Source organism: Hylobates moloch, unplaced genomic scaffold (assembly GCF_009828535.3).
Source record: "Hylobates moloch isolate HMO894 unplaced genomic scaffold, HMol_V3 SCAFFOLD_5, whole genome shotgun sequence".
NCBI classification, from domain to species: domain Eukaryota; kingdom Metazoa; phylum Chordata; class Mammalia; order Primates; family Hylobatidae; genus Hylobates; species Hylobates moloch.
The window spans coordinates 78,223,547-78,237,362 of NW_026652280.1; the positions used below are offsets into that span (position 1 = coordinate 78,223,547).

General features: G+C 47.4%; 8 non-coding genes across 8 annotated transcripts; 4 read left to right on the forward strand and 4 right to left on the reverse strand.

Moving 5' to 3' along the window:
- Positions 1–1,323: 1,323 nt before the first annotated feature.
- TRNAV-UAC (transfer RNA valine (anticodon UAC)) lies at positions 1,324–1,396 on the reverse strand. Its single transcript has one exon. It is a non-coding gene; the product is annotated as a tRNA-Val (tRNA).
- A 285-nt stretch (positions 1,397–1,681) lies between these two features.
- On the reverse strand, positions 1,682–1,754 carry TRNAV-UAC (transfer RNA valine (anticodon UAC)). The gene has a single exon. It is a non-coding gene; the product is annotated as a tRNA-Val (tRNA).
- Positions 1,755–1,991: 237 nt separating this feature from the next.
- On the forward strand, positions 1,992–2,077 carry TRNAR-UCU (transfer RNA arginine (anticodon UCU)). The gene is given in 2 exon segments: positions 1,992–2,028; positions 2,042–2,077. It is a non-coding gene; the product is annotated as a tRNA-Arg (tRNA).
- Positions 2,078–2,452: 375 nt separating this feature from the next.
- TRNAL-UAA (transfer RNA leucine (anticodon UAA)) lies at positions 2,453–2,535 on the forward strand. The gene has a single exon. It is a non-coding gene; the product is annotated as a tRNA-Leu (tRNA).
- Positions 2,536–6,689: 4,154 nt separating this feature from the next.
- Positions 6,690–6,762, forward strand: TRNAK-UUU (transfer RNA lysine (anticodon UUU)). Its single transcript has one exon. It is a non-coding gene; the product is annotated as a tRNA-Lys (tRNA).
- Positions 6,763–7,764: 1,002 nt separating this feature from the next.
- TRNAF-GAA (transfer RNA phenylalanine (anticodon GAA)) lies at positions 7,765–7,837 on the reverse strand. The gene has a single exon. It is a non-coding gene; the product is annotated as a tRNA-Phe (tRNA).
- A 1,231-nt stretch (positions 7,838–9,068) lies between these two features.
- LOC116470029 (U7 small nuclear RNA) lies at positions 9,069–9,128 on the forward strand. Its single transcript, XR_004248464.1, has one exon. It is a non-coding gene; the product is annotated as a U7 small nuclear RNA (small nuclear RNA).
- Positions 9,129–10,612: 1,484 nt separating this feature from the next.
- TRNAK-UUU (transfer RNA lysine (anticodon UUU)) lies at positions 10,613–10,685 on the reverse strand. Its single transcript has one exon. It is a non-coding gene; the product is annotated as a tRNA-Lys (tRNA).
- Between the last annotated feature and the right edge of the window lie 3,131 nt (positions 10,686–13,816).

Genomic DNA, 13,816 nt, shown 5'->3' on the forward strand with positions numbered 1-13,816 from the left:
TGCTTGGGTTGATACTGTGTTCTGTCCCTGACCAGGGGTGTAACCCTGGGCCATTTCTTAATCTCACTATGCTTCCTCTTCCTCGTCTGTAAAACGGGATAAATAATAATAGAGTCATTACGTTACATTAAGTTAGCTACCCATGTAAGTGCCTGTTCAAGGTTTTGCTAGGATTGTTTTACATATTGCCCTATCTAAAACCAAGGAACAAGGAAATCTGCTCCGCATTGTTCCTAAGACTAGATACAATTTAAGTGTTCATCAAAAGGCATAAAGAATTGTTATATATTCAAACACAGGAAGTAAAAGGATAAGCGAAGATGTATGAACGAAATAGGAAGATTTTCAGAATATTGTTGAAGAAATGGGAGCGGTACCTATGTGTGCTACCTTTGTACAAAAAGCGTGCAGTGGCTTTTAAAGTAAGTGTACATGTATACTGGTGAATGCATGGACAATTTCTGAAGGGTCACAAAAGAAACAGCTAACTGTTGACAGATGGGACGGAAACATCACTGTGAAATGCGTGGAGGTATTCTGAATTCTGTGCATGAAATTAATTTTTCAAAAAGCTTTTTTGTTTGTTTGTTTGTTTGTTTTTTGAGACGGCTGTCTCCCAGGCTGGAGGGCAGTGGCGTGATCTCGGCTCACTGCAAGCTCCGCCTCCCAGGTTCACGCCATTCTCCTGCCTCAACCTCCCGAGTAGAGTAGCTGGGACTACAGGCGCCCGCCACCATGCCCGGCTAATTTTTTTTGTATTTTTAGTAGAGACGGGGTTTCACCGTGTTAGCCAGGATGGACACGATCTCCTGACCTCGTGATCCGCCCGCCTCGGCCTCCCAAAGTGCTGGGATTATAGGCATGAGGCAGCGCGCCTGGCCTCAAAAAGCATTTTTAATTGAAATAAATTAAGCATGAGGGCAGTGAACTTGGAGTTAATCAGCAAAGAAGAGGCGGCCTTCGTGATGTCCTTCGACTTAGTGGTGGCAATTTTTAGAGATGGCCCAAGCAAGGTTTAGAAGAAGGTAGGTGAGCCAAGGGGCAACACCCGGGAACCCAGCAGCAGGCTGGCCAGGCAGTGGACAGGCGCAGGCGCAGGCGCAGGGGCGCGCGAAGCCTCCGTGGAGCGAGGCCGCCTGCACCTGCAGAGAGGCGCCACACGGGGGCAGCCGAGGAGGCCGACTCAGCGCCGAGCGCTAAGAGAAACCGGGCTGATGATGCAGCAGGGGGGAACAAGCCGTAGAATCCTGAGACACGGGTTCGTCGCCAGCTTCCTGGTGCAAAACCCAACACCTGGCTCACAAAACACAAGGTTACACCCCGTGGTCCCACTGGGGCTCGAACCCAGGACCTTCTGCGTGTAAAGCAGACGTGATAACCACTACACTATGGAACCCCACGGAACCAGGAGAGTCCCCCAGGATTCAATAGTTGTTCAAAAAGACATTTTAGCACTGGGGAATGATTATGTAGATTTGACGTCCGGCGATTGTGCACAGAGAAAAACTTTCAAAAGGATTCCTCATTTTTCAGTATTCAGAGGAGCACGACGGCGCAGAAACATTGTCAAAATGTCTGCGTCTCCAGCTTCCTGAAGCAAAACCCACCACTGGGCTCGCAAAATGTTAATACTAAACATTTTAAAGAAAGGAAAGAAAAGAAAAAGGAGTCGACCACGCCGTGGTTCCACTGGGGCTCGAACCCAGGACCTTCTGCGTGTAAAGCAGACGTGATAACCGCTACACTATGGAACCGCGTGCGAGAAGGCCATCTCTGGATTTAGCAATTCTGCATAAAGACATGTTAACAACGTGGACTGAAATGGATTTACTGCTCAGCGATCGCGAACAGAGAGAGAAACTTTCACCAGGATTACAGACTTTCCAGTGTAATTCCTACCCACGCTCTCTTTAGAGACAAAGGTTCCACACTTATCGTGGAAAGAAAGTGCCTCCCCTGATGTGTTCATCGCGGAGAGGTCGCACGTGTCTGGCTCTGTGGCGCAATGGATAGCGCATTGGACTTCTAGATAGTTAGAGAAATTCAAAGGTTGTGGGTTCGAGTCCCACCAGAGTCGCTTTTTGTTTGAAGGAGGGCAAACGGAAAGTTAGGCGGAGGGAATGGATATAAAATAGATGAAATGAAAACTATCTACCATTTAAAATTTCCAGAATGATGTGAATTGCAGCTAATTGCAGTTCCTGGTTATGTCCCTTCACTTGAAGGCGTTAAGAATCCCGCTCCTCTATCGAGCCTTTTCTCCTTCACTTTTATGTGGCCCCAGTTTCTAGTGGCGAGATAAAAGAAATTAGGGAAATATAATCAAAGTCACCAAGTTTTTTCCCCATATTATTCTTTTACATCAGGAAAAAAGGTAATTTAAATTGTTCCGAAACTTTAGTCGCCTAGTGTTACCCGAGTTGCCTTAAAATAAAGTGTTATTTCATCAATTACCAGAATGGCCGAGTGGTTAAGGCGTTGGACTTAAGATCCAATGGATTCATATCCGCGTGGGTTCGAACCCCACTTCTGGTAAAGAGTAGTTGTTTTTCCGAGCAAATACCTTTTTTCCTAATCCTTGGCAATCCATTTTGCAATCTTAGGCGTCCAGATAACAATAAATGTAGTTAATATCATTTTGCCAGAAAACTTAAATATGGCGATAGCTTCACAGTTTATGGTTTGAAAAATAGAAAGAAAACGTCTGAAAAAAGAGAGAAAACATCTGGGTTCAGCTATATGGGAGTGAGGGAGCACAGAGCAAGAGGCACATTGTGCTGCAAAAACGTTCACTCCGAGTCGACAGTTTATTTCTTGAGATCCTATTACGTGCCAAGTACTGTTCTAAACACTGGGGTTGTGGTGATGCAGGTTTGTTGTTGTTGTTGTTTTCTTTTAAAGCAAAACAACAAAAAATACAAGAGCCTTACCATCAAGACCACTGCCCAATGTCACTTACATGACAAAGTGACAGAAGAAAAACATGGTTTAAAAACAAGCACACAGCCGGGCACAGTGGCTGACGCCTGTAATCCCAGCACTTCGGGAGGACGAGGCGGGTAGATCACCTGAGGTCAGGAGTTTGAGACAAGCCTGGCCAACATGGCGAAACTCTCCGTCTCTTCTAAAAATACAAAAATTAGCCGGGCACGGTGGCGCGTATCTGTAATCCCAGCTACTAGGAGGGCTGAGGCAGGAGGATCGCTTGAACCTGGGAGGCGCAGGTTGCAGTAAGCCGAGATGGTGCCACTGCACTCCAGCCTGGGCAACAGAGAGAGACTTCGTCTCCAAAAAAAAAAAAAAGCAGACAGGCTTCGTGCGGTGGCTCACGCCTGCAATCCCAGCGCTTTGGGAGGCCAAGGCAGGAGGATTGCTTGAGGCCAGGGGTTTGAGACCAGCTTGGGCAAGAACGTGAGACACTGTCTCTATTTTTAAAAACTTTTTTTAATTAAAAATAAATAAAAACAACTGGACAAATTGGAGAATTTGAGAGAGAGCGAAATGTACTGCAGAGAAAATAAAACAAGGCAGCCCAACAGAATGGCTTTTTTCAGGACAAACTTATTCCATTTGATTATGAAAATCATCGTCCTTGACAGAAATGTTCTTCCTCTCTCTCTACCAAACAAAAACTTCCAAGGACGAATTCTGACCCTCCTCCTCCTCTAAAAGCCTTTCCTGACCAATCACCCTCATTCAATTCTCCATTCTTTCATTCAAGGACAGTTTTTGAGAGCTTTCAGTGAGGCACTGACTCAGGGATTACAGATATACAGAGAGTTCTGTCCTCACAGCAGAAACATTCTAGGAGGAAAACAGATTCGTTAAACAGGTGTTTAAGGTAGGTTGTAGTGGGCACAGCAACAGAGACAGGCTCAGAGCCCAGTTCCTAACCCTGTCTGGAAAGGATCAAGCAGGGATCTCTGGGGCAACTCCTGAACCCTGTCTGTAAAGATCAGCCAGAACCTTCCAAAAACAAACAAACAAACAAACAAACCACTGTGGAGTGCTAAATGAAATACTAACAGTTCCCTATGTTGTTGTTTGTTTGTTCGTTTTGACAGAGTCTTGCTCTGCCGCCCAGGCTGAAGTGCAGTGGCGCCATCTCTACTCGTTGCACCCTTCAGCTCACTGCAACCTCTGCCTCCCAGGTTCAAGCGATTCTCTTGTTCCAGCCTTCCGAGTAGCTAGGATTACCGGCACGTGCCACCACGTTCAGCTAATTTTTGTATTTTTTATAGAGGTGGGATTTCGCCATTTTGGTCAGGCTTCTCTCGAACTCGTGGCCTCAAGCGATTCGCTTGCCTCAGCCTCTCAAAGTGTTGGGATTACGGATGTGAGCCACCGCGCCTGGCCTACTTCCCTGTGTTAAGCAGTCCATTACCACACAGTTAACACTTGATACAGTTAAGAATTTGAGACTTTTGGTCTGTGTTTGGTGCCTATCAAGCTGGTCTGTCCTAAAACAGGAAACGCATCTTCATGCTCTTATTCATTCAAAGCTGTACTCAGTAACCAGTGTTACTCAGTTACAGTACTCAGTTACTCAGTGTACCTGGCACTTTTGTAAGAAGTAGAGGTTCACCGGGCGCGGTAGCTCACGCCTATAATCCCAGCACTTTGGGAGACCGAGGTGGATCACGAGGTCAGGAGTTCCAGACCAGCCTGGCTAGCATGGTGAAACCCCGTCTCTACTAAAAATACAAAAATTAGCCGGGCATGGTGGCATGCGCCTTTAATCCTGGCTACTAAAGAGGCCGAGGAAGGAGAATAGCTTGACCTCAGGAGGCGGAGGTTGCAGTGAGCTGAGATTGCGCCACTGCACTCCAGCCTGGGCGACAGAGCGAGACTCTGTCTCAAAAAAAAGAAAAAGAAAGAAAAAAGAAAAAAAAAAGAAAAGAAGTGGAGGTTCAGAGGTTTGGAAAGAAACAGGCCAAAGGCTCGTAACCCCGTGGGACTGACCTCACGAGGCACAGGCACCTCCTTTCCAAGGGGTCTGGTTTTAGTTTTCTTCCTTGAGCCGAGACTTGCCATCAGATGCCTAGGTATTCACATCTTCATTTGTGAAAACTGTACCTGTCAAAGTTGTGATTTTTCAATACCAACAACTCCCATCCAAAACAATGAGGCATGGAGGGAGTCCCGCAGAGGAGGAAGTGTGTGATTTAACCCTTCTCTTCCGGCTCTTTGTAGAAAAATTTCAAAGGAAGCTTTGATCTAAGGTGCCACCTCTGCCATCCCAGAAGCATGGAATATTTTATTAATAACAAATCATATTTTTCCCAGCACTTTGGGAAGCCGAGGCAGGCGGATCATGTGAAGTCAAGAGTTCCAGACCAGCCTGGCCAACATGTAGACACCAACCCCGTGTCTACTAAAAATACAAAAATTAGCCAGGCATGGTGGCGGGAGCCTGTAGTCCCAGCTACTCGGGAGGCTGAGGCGGGAGAATCGCTTTGAACACGAGAGGAGGCGGTTGCAGTAAGCCGAGGTCGCACCATTGCACTTCAGCCTGGGCGACAAAAGAAAGAAAAGAAAAGAAAAGAAAAGAAAGGAAGGAAGGAAGGAAGGAAGGAAGGAAGGAAGGAAGGAAGGAAGGAAGAAGGAAGGAAGGAAGGAAGGAAGGAAGGAAGGAAGGAAGGAAGGAAATTAAGAAAGAAAGAGGGAAAGGAAGGAAGGAGAAAAGAAAAACAAAATAATGAAAACGTCCTCTCACAGGCTTCATTGCCATTCCTCAAAATGTAGCCATTTTATCAGGTTGTTTTCTATCGTTTTAGACCCTCCATGTATATGCCAACAACATTTATATATAATTATATGTATTATTAAAGGATATATGTTTATATAAGTTCATATACCTAAATCCTTTCATTTCTTTTTGAGACGGAGTCTCGCTCTGTCGCCCAGGCTGGAGTGCAGTGGCTCGATCTCCGCTCACTGCAAGCTCCGCCTCCCGGGTTCACGTCATTCTCCTGCCTCAGCCTCCCGAGTAGCTGGGACTACAGGCGCCCGCCACCATGCCAGGCTAATTTTTTTTTGTTTTTTTTTTCATTTTTTAGTAGAGACGGGTTTTCACCGTGTTAGCCAGGACAGTCTTGAGCTCCTGACCTCATGATCCGCCCGCCTCGGCCTCCCAAAGTGCTGGGATTACAGGCGTGAGCCACCGTGCCCAGCTGAATTCTCTTTCAAGGGATCCAGTGCTTTAAGAAATGAGATGGCAAAGAAGTTATGAAGAAACAGGTCGAACTTGCTTAGTTCCGAGAGTGCGGTATGCACTCAGTAAATGTCTAATCGATTATTGGAAACCTAATTTTTCATCACTGCTTCTCCCACAAGAAGCTCTAGGACTGACTCCTCAAAGACCAAAACTGGAATTAGAAATCCCGCTGTTTACCCGGAGGCCCGGTCAAATGTCTTAAATCTGGGAGGATTCCTCCTGGGAAATTCTCTTTAGGGCGCGGGGCAGGTCAGGAAGGCGGTTACTTTTTGGGTCTTTATCGTCTATGACGGGAGAAAAAGAGAAATGAAGACTCGATTTCATTTGAGAACGCCTGCTCAATATCAATTTTGCCGGTTCACCTCTCAAGAAATCAGCAAAAAGACTCAGAATTGTAATCGCGGAGGGAAAGAATGCGGCCACGTGGCCTACTTTCCTGTGGATAGACTAGGCAAACGCGTTTTTTTCAAGGGCCCGGATAGCTCAGTCGGTAGAGCATCAGACTTTTAATCTGAGGGTCCAGGGTTCAAGTCCCTGTTCGGGCGGATGATGTTTTAGTTTCCAATACAAATGGATTTGGGCGAGGCTGCGCGAAAGGAACGTTATGTGAAACCTGCTTGGGTTGCCCCCTCCCTGAGGGAAACCAAAACTTGCTAGTGGGTTTTTGCCGGAAAAAGTGAAACGTGTGGCAAATGCCAAGAAACTTTCTCTTCCAACCGCAGGCTTTTCTTTTCCAACCTTTATACGTTGCTTTGTCTTAGGATATTTTTTCTTTTAAATTGTATTTATTTTATACTCAAAACAGATCAATAAACACATCGTCGGAGTCACAATAGTAATATTCTTGGCAAGAATTGTGCAGCTTTTGGCACCGAGGAACGTTTTCAGGCACTTTTTATTAAAAGTGCGATGAGGAAACTGAGATTCAAGAAATATTTCAGATGAAGACACGTGAAGACGCAAGATGCCTACATCTCCAACTGGACGCAGTCCTTCACCAGATTCTTAATGCTCTGGTGGGCCCCTGACTTGTGTCTCTTGCGGTAAAGACTAATGCTTTTGAACACTGTCCTCATGTCTGTCGTCGATGAGAAAACGTGCAGCCCCAGAGAGCTGACTACACTGGTGATCAAACCCAAGACCTTCCGCCTGTGGAACAGGCGTGTTGACTACCTCAGTAAAAAATCTTGTTCCACATATTGCCATTTAACATCCAATAGTATAAATAGGGTGATTACGGAACTGGGAAGAAATCATTCTACGACTTCTGATTCCTTTGAGAGGCTTAAGTTCATCATGCATCCTCATAATGACTTTGACTTCTGATTTCTCGAGAAGTTTATTCTTTGCATCCTTATAATACCTTACTAAATACTTCGTCTCATTAGTTTGTGCCCGCTTAAGAGACAAGGAGAACAGCCGACTCTGGGTGTGTATGGCGTAGGTGCAAACGTGCAAGGGGACTGGGGAGGGAGGCGAGCCTCCAGAGAGGCTAAGAAATGGATTATAGCCCTGTTTATTCAAAGGGGTTGAGCCAACAAAAGCTCTGCCGAAACCCGGGATCGAACCAGGGACCTTTAGATCTTCAGTCTAACGCTCTCCCAACTGAGCTATTTCGGCAAAGACATGAGAAGATCCCGCCCTGTCAAGGAAATTTAAAAGAAAAAAAAAAAAAGAAACTGGGCGTGGTGGCTCAAGTCTGTAATGCCAGCGCTTTGGGAGGCCGAGGCAGGTGGATTACCGGAGCTCGGGAGTTCGAGACCAGCCTGGCCAACACGGTGAAACCCCGTCTCTACTAAAAATACAAAAAAAAATTAGCCGGGCGTGGTGGCGCGCCCCTGTAATCCCAGCTACTCAGGAGGCTGAGGCGGCAGCATCGCTTGAACCTGGGAGGCGGAGGTTGCAGTGAGCCGAGATGGCGCCATTGCACTCCAACCTGGGCGACGAGAGCGAAACTCTGTCTCAAAAAAAAAAGAATAATAATAATAATAATCCTGTTTCCTCCCACTTCCAGGCTTTTAGTTCTTCATTTCACCTTCCAAACTATTATTTTTAGCCCTGAGGTTTTAAGAGCAATCAGTGAGAAAATTAATTCCTTTCATGTGAGGAAACTTTCGCGTTCTGCCTTTTCCCAGGCCACATTGTGTTGTCTTCCTAATGCTTTCTCTCTTCCCAGGGCCCTAATAAGAGTAAGAACCGCCGCTTTCTAAGAACCTACTGTGTGTCCAGCAGGGATCTACAGCATTGCATTCAATTCCGTCCTCCCCCACGCCTGCCTTTAATTGATATGATAATATACAAAATTTTAAATGAATAACAAATGTGCCACCAATCACCCAGAACTATTTGGGAGGCTCCAAAGCATCAAAGGCTGAACACCATGGCTGGAGAGGGAATGAACTGGAGGAGGGAAAGGAGGAAAGACTGGGGGAACCCAGAACTCTCCACCCTTGTCCTCTCGCTCCAGCCTGGTCTGTTCTTGCTCATTCAGAAACTGGTTGGAGTAAAGAGATTCCCCTTTTCGAGATCGCCAAAAGTGGAATTGATCGCTTTCGAAGGGACTCCTTCAGGAAGAAGGAGAAAAATTCGAGAAACTTACCTGTTTCTCTCCCTGGAATGCCTTCTGACCCCTGTGATTTACCTTCCTCAATAAAGAAGCTCGCCTTGCCCACCCAGCCCACTCTTCCTAGGAGCAGCGAGGATCGCTGTCCCTCCAGCACATACCAATCAACTCAAGTCATCTGAATGTGGGCATATTGGGCACATATTTCTTTGTAATGGTTCCTCTCCTATTACAGTATGTATCTGTTGTTTCATCCTTAGACTGAAAGCCCTTTAAGAATTATGGTAACAGTGTTACAGCTCTTTCAGAATTTGTTTAGCAGGTTTTCTGGTTTTCACAGGAAAATAAAATAAAAACAATAATTATAATAATGGCTACCGTGTTTTGAATGCTTGCTTTTAGGCTATAAAGCACAGTACATGCATTGGTCTCCCATTTAATTATCACAAGCTTATGAGACGGAAGCTATTATTCTTTCTCCTGGGGAAGCTGAGCTTTAGAGAGCAGGAGGTAATATTGGGATCTGTGTGGACCACGGTAGAGCATTCCTGTGGGCAGGGTGAAGGCCCTGCCTCACGATTGGGTGCTGTCGCCATCCTGGCCTTTCCCCACTAATCAGGACGCACTGGGCACCACAGTCCACCAGCTAAGAGGGCAGCCTCTTATACGTTCAGCCCACATCCCCATCCTGTCAATGAGGAGATCAAGACCGACTTTCTTCTGTTGCCTGGCTGAAGTCAGGAAGGTTCCATCATTAGCCAAGCAAGGGATGCAACTGGTCCCTTCACCTCACAGGGAAAATTAGCTCACCTTGATGACCTTACATTCTAAAAACCTCTGCAGGAGCCGGATGTTTCCCCCACACCCCACCTTTTTTTTTCTTTTTTTTCTTTGAGACAGAGTCTCGCACTGTCGCCCGAGCTGGAATGCAGTGGCGCCATTTCGGCTCACTGCAACCTCCGCCTCCCGGGTTCAAGCGATTCTCCTTCCTCAGCCTCCCGAGTAGCTGGGATTACAGGCGCCGGCCACCACGCCCAGCTAATTTTTTTGTATTTTTACTAGAGACGGAGCTTCACCATGTTGGCCAAGCTGGTCTCGAACTCCTGACGTTGTGATTCGCCCACCTCGGTCTCCCAAAGTGCTAAGATTGCCTGTTTCCCTTTTTAATTTGTAGTAGGGGAGCACTAACATTTCATTTTTCCCATTTCAGTCCCTTGAATACGCTCTCTCTTACACACCCTCTTTCTCCTACCAACGGAAGCTGCTGTCTCCACCTCAACTTCTTCCTGTGTTCAGATCACACTTTTGAGAGGGGAGTCAGGGGTGGATTTGACCTGGTTTAACAAGGGGAACGGCTCAGTTTGGGGCTTCAGTTTCTAGATGATCATCACTTCCTTTTTATAGTACAGAAAACTCTTTCCTCAGGTAGTAAGGAGAGCTGGGAAGGTATAGGATCCCAGCCATATTCCTCAGGCACCCAATAGGAGAGAACCCAAGAGGGAGGGTCAGCAGGAGCCGTCACAGGGGAGCGAAGAGGGGCTGTCACTGGGGGGTCCTGGTCCTTTGATATATCCGCTGTTGGGATACAGCAGCCCGGCAGGTGACTACAGAATAATCTGCCTATTTCAGCCCCCAAAGCGATGGATTAGAAGTTTCCCGTATACCTCTGCACAAAGGCCTATCCCCATAGAGGGCCCAGGCTTACCCTCCGAGAAGTGATTGGGGTCGCAGTTTACACAATCCATGACTTTATTCCCTAATTTTGCAGTGGGTTAACAAACAAAAGATCCTAAAATTGGTTCTCATTCTTTTAATGAATGAAAAACTAACGCCGCCCGAACAGGGACTTGAACCCTGGACCCTCAGATTAAAAGTCTGATGCTCTACCGACTGAGCTATCCGGGCTCACAGTAACAAGGTTGCTTCCATTAGTGAAGACTGTGTTACCATTATGCCGTGAACTAATGTGCAAAGCGGTGAACGAGTTCCTGGCCTCTTCCTTTGTGTGTGACCCAATCCAATTCCGACGCAGAAATCCGGCGAGGAACGGGAGGAGGCGAAGTCGAGTATGGGGAAGAAGGGTGATTAGCTTGTTATTTGGCAGCTGAATACAGATTCGTTAAATAAAGCACGTTCTCCTTATATTTAGAGACTGCGTGGCAAACGTGAACCCTCAGTTCTGCAAAACCGCGCAGGGGAGAGAAAAAGCCGCCCACGAATTGAACTGTCTGCACCGCCTACGCGTATCTTAGCCCTGAACCCAAAGCGCATCCGGTCGGAAACCACAGTTCAGTGGTTAAAGACATCAGGCTGCCCCTTCCGAGGAGACGCCACTTCCTGATTCCTTGCCCCCATCCCAGGTGCCCACCTCAAAAAGTAGCGCGAAGCAGATTAGCTGAAAAGAGATGACGGGTGGTAGCCACAGCTCGCCGGCGATCCGGTGAGCGCGCCCCAGGCCGAGCGCGCCGCGGGCCCACCCCGCCCCCACGGCCCCGGCCTCGACGCACGCGCAGCTCCGTCGCAGCTCGGGAGCCGACCCGCCCCTCCCACTTCTCCCCTCTACACGCCCCTGTTTTCTTCTGACAGATCCCATCAACAACTTTCAGTCCTCTAGGCCTCGTACGTGCGGTCCCATCGCTAGCTGAAATGTCACCTTTCTTTCAACTCCTTTCCCCTCGTTACCTCCAACCACCTATAGAGAAGGAAAAATAATCTTCCCTCTACCAGTTTGAGTTCTCAGCTGGGACTCCTGTAACAACAGACAGAATGAAGAGAAAAACAAACAGAAGTGTATTAACATGTGCATTTCATATATACATGGGACATACTCAGGGAATGAGTAATTCCAAAGGTGTGGCTGAGAACTCCGTTTTATACAGCATCGTGAACAAAGAACAATACGTTTTTGGAGAAGTGACAACACAAAGGAAAAGGACCTTAAAGGCCGGGCGCGGTGGCTCACACCTGTAATCCCAGCACTTTGGGAGGCCGAGGTGGGCGGATCACCTGAGGTCAGGAGTTCGAGACCAGGCTGACCAACATGTGGTGAAACCCTCGTCTCTACTAAAAACACAAAAATAAGCCGGGCGTGGTGGCGCGCGCCTGTAATCCCAGCTACTCAGGAGGCTGAGGCAGGAGAATCGCTTGAACTCGGAGGCAGAGGTTGCAGTGAGCCGAGATCGCGCCACTGCACTCCAGCCTGCGCGACAGAGAGGGACTCTGTCCCAAAAAAAAGCAAAAAGAAAGGACCTCGGGTCTCCAGGGACAGCAAATTGTGGGGAAGCAAATATATGGGAAATTAATGGTAGATAAAGGCAAGTTCCTGAAGCTTGTTAAATATACTCCTCTGGTCCCCTCTGGTCCGGTCTCCAAGCTGTTAAGGATATAAAGTTGTCTTAGGTTATCAACCTTTGTCCTTCCTGGTAGAGAAAGGAGGAGGAACGACTTTGTAAATGTATAACCTGCTTTTAGGCAGATAGGGGGAGGCTATGGAGCTTTATTTTAATAAGCTTCTTCCCAATTGCCTTTAGCGCAAAATAATCCTTAGGCCGGAGTGGCATATTTTGGGGTGGTATATACTGCTACCCTTTACACCTTTGAGAAGGCAGCTTGGCCAAAGCAGTGGTTCACGCCTGTAATTCCAGTGCTTTGGAGGCTGAGGCGGGCCAATCACTTGAGGTCAGGAGTTTGAGACTAGCCTGGCCAACATGGTGAAACCTGGTCTCTACCAAAAAATACAAAAATTAGCCGAGTGCGGTGGCGCGCACCCGTAGTCCCAGCTACTCCGGAGGCTGAGGCAGGAGAATCGCTTGAACCCGGGAAACGGAGGTTGCAGTGAGCCGAGATGGCCTTTAATCAATGCTTTAATAGAGAAATATGCAAGACCTTTGGTAACCCAGAGAAATGACTAGAAGGAAGGCAGAGTAGCACCTGGCAGGGGGGGAAAGGCATTAGAACTGTGCCTTGAAAGGTGAGTAGGAGTGTGCAGGCATGCAGGAAATGTGATCCGGCCGGAAATACCGTGTCTTCTTCTCTGAGCTTGAATTCCAAATGCTTCTCACCAGGATTCCCCCTCTCCTCTTCAGGCTGAAAACAGACAGGGCTTGCCTTTTTAGGGCAAAGGCTAGGCCCAACATTTCCTAGGAACATGCCTCCCACTTTTGGTCCCAAGGTGGTTGGCTTTTGCTCAGAGCAATAGTAACAATCTCATTCTTCACTCTTACCTGTGTATAAGTAACACTTTAAAGCATGCTGTCAGGTTCTCCAAAGAAACAGAACCAGTAGGACAGAGACAGATAGAAACAGAGGTAGAGAAAGATTATTTTAAGAGCTTGGTTCACACATTGTGGGGGTCAGCAAACCCAAAACCTGTAGGGCAGACTAACGGGTTGAAAATTCAGATAAGAGTTAAGGTTGCCATCTTGAGTTTAAATTCAGCAGGGCAGGCCAGGTGCAGTGGTTCATGCCTGTAATCCCAACACTTTGGGAGACCGAGGCGGGTGGATGACCTGAGGTCAGGAGTTCCAGACCAGCCTGGCCAACATGGTAAAACCCGGTCACTACTAAAAATACAAAAATTAGCCGGGCGTAGTGGTGCACACCTGTAGTCGAGCTACTCAGGAGGCTGAGGCTGGAGAATCTCTGGAACCCAGGAGGCAGAGGTTGCAGTTAGCCCAGATGGCACCACTGCACTCCAGCCTGGGCGACAGAGCAGGACTCCGTCTCAAAAAAATTAAATAAATAAATAAATTCAGCAGGGCAGTAAGCTGGAGACTCAGGAAGGCAGGTTTTCTATACCAAAGTTTTTTTTGTTTGTTTGTTTTTGTTTGAGATGGAGTCTTGCTCTGTTGTCCAGGCTGGAGTGCAGTGGCTCGATCTTGGCTCACTGTAACCTCCGCCTCCCAGGTTCAAGCGATTCTTCTGTCTCAGCCTCCCAAGTAGCTAGGATTACAGGCATGTGCCACCATGCCCGGCTAATTTTTGTATTTTTAGTAGAGACGGGGTTTCACCATGTTGGCCAGGCTGGTCTGGAACTC